The sequence below is a fragment of the Chinchilla lanigera genome, unplaced genomic scaffold (genome assembly GCF_000276665.1).
Source record: "Chinchilla lanigera isolate Chin_1 unplaced genomic scaffold, ChiLan1.0 scaffold00012, whole genome shotgun sequence".
NCBI classification, from domain to species: Eukaryota; Metazoa; Chordata; class Mammalia; order Rodentia; family Chinchillidae; genus Chinchilla; species Chinchilla lanigera.
The window spans coordinates 33243544-33245766 of NW_004955413.1; the positions used below are offsets into that span (position 1 = coordinate 33243544).

The window sequence follows — 2223 nt, forward strand, 5'->3', positions numbered from 1 at the left end:
TCTGACACGTTCTCTCCAACCCGGATGCTAGCATCGGACACGTGGCCATGGAGGTTCCAGCGTGGCCGGGAGGCGGCCACATCTGACACGTTCTCCCTGACCTGAGTTATGTCATCTGACACATGGTTGTGGACATTCCCACATGGCCAGGAGGCAGCTGTTCCAGAAGCATAACGGTCTGTCGGAGCAGCAGCTCCTGACGTGGGCACAAGGGGCCACTCAGGGAGCTGGCTGTTGGCTTCCTGGGCAGCACTGTGCAGGAGCGGGCAAGGCAGACGCAGAGGCCCATGTGTGTCTGGTACACACTCATCCAGCCTCCCACACGTGTCCACCCACAGCTGCTGTTCCTCACTGCCCTCGACAGCCTGTAGAGGCCCTGGTGAAAGTGCAGCTGTTGCAGCTGGCCTCAGAACGGTACTAAAATCATATTCATGTGGCTGGGTGGGCACAGTACCCTCTGCTGAGCGTGACTCTACCATGGGGGTGGGGAGCAAGTCTGAGCAGATGGTCTGCAGTGCCTGATCCAGCAGAGGGGGCCGGTCCTGCACAGGCCGCTCAGCCCCTGAGCCTGCAGGCAGGAAGTCCATGATGCTGAGGCCAGCAGAGAATGGCCCAATCTCCGCTGCTGGAGACTGCAGGGCCTGTGGTGCTGGTGCATTCAGCCTGCTCTTGCAATCCCCAGGTTGCTCCGGGGGCCCTGGATCATAGCTATGGCCTCCATCTGAGTGCTCCAGGCTTCCAGATGGGACCTAAAATGGAAGTACACATGACCCAGTCTGGTCTCCCCTTCCCTCTGGCCATATGACCTTGCAACCATGACCTCACCCACCAAGTGCCAAAGAACATGGGAACATCCAGGCCAGGTGCATCCAGATCAGAGCCTCAGCAAAGAGCCCCACCCAGGTCCTGTGCCAGGCCCTCACCTTGGAGTATGCGAGCGGGGGGATGCCCGGTGACTCCTGTGGCTGGTGAGTCTCAGACATGTCTCTCAGCATACCCTGAAACACAACCCAGCAGGACGACATGGTACCTTCAGCTTCAGAGAGTGACTACAGCACTGACCTCAGCACTCATGGCCTCCACACAGCACCCCTCTGCCACCACACAGGGCTCAGCACCAGCTCCACACCCTGCACCTGCACAGCCCAAGGCGACAGCGCCCCTATAGCCAGGAGAACTAGGTCTCCGTGCAGGGGCAGGGAACCAGACGCCGACATCCTGAAGTACCTGAAGGCACTTCTCATCTTCTAGAAGGAAACGAAGTCTCGCACTTTCTAGCCGATGCCTTTGGACTCTCCACAGGGCCTTCTGCTCCCGACGTGCTGCCTCTGCAGACAACTTGCTATAATGGTCCACCAGTGCCTGCCTAAAGTAACCAGAGGACATGGTCACCACTATCCTTCTGCACCGTCCAGCAGACACCCAGGCAACCTGGTTCTGGCCCTGACCTCCCTCTTCCCAAAGGCTTTGGGCTCACCAGCTGGGTCTTTCTTTCCCTCCAGACAGGGAGGCTATGGCAGGCTGTTGCCCAATCAGGTGGAGGTGAACGTCTGCTGCACAAATAGCAGCAGACCCCACCAGAGCAGGAGCTACCTCACCCTAACACCAAAGGACTGAAGACCTATGCACAAAAGCGCCCAGAGCAGAAACAGTGCAGACCCAAGGACCTGAGTCTCCCACTGGCAGGCAGTTGGGCCCCAGCAGAAGTGGCAGTCTCCAATGTGGCCACCATAAGCCAAGAACATGACCTTTGTACCCAGTTCCTCCACAGGAACACAGGTGCTGCTCACATGGGCATGGCACAACCCCAAGGGGCAACCTCACCTGCACCCTGACAGGATCAAAGGCTAGGACAGTAGAGCATTGCCTGTCAGCTGGGAGGAAGCCACCCTCCTAGGAAGGGCTCCCACTAAAAGTGAAACCCCAGATCAGGGAAGGAGCTAATGACACCCAAAGGAGGTGGACTCCCAGGAACTATCCTAGGCAGGTGGCCCATCCCTGCCGGATGTTAAACTAGCAAGATGTTTAAAACAAACAAAGCTACTTACGATTAAGACAAATGACAGCCATGCATGGTGGCACACACCTGTAATCCTAGCACTCAGGAGGCTGAGGCAGGAGGATCACTGTGAGTTTGAGGCTAGCCTGGGCTATAAAGTGAGTTCAAGGCCAGCCTGAACTAAAGAGCAAGACTCACTCTCAAAAAGACAAAAAAAAAAAAAA

The 2223-nt window shown here is 56.9% G+C and overlaps 1 protein-coding gene across 1 annotated transcript in view; it reads left to right on the forward strand.

Annotated features, from left to right (window-relative positions):
* The window catches only part of LOC102025109 (selenoprotein O), a gene marked incomplete in the record, with an annotated part of 18103 nt that overhangs the window by 8162 nt on the left and 7718 nt on the right, over window positions 1–2223 (forward strand).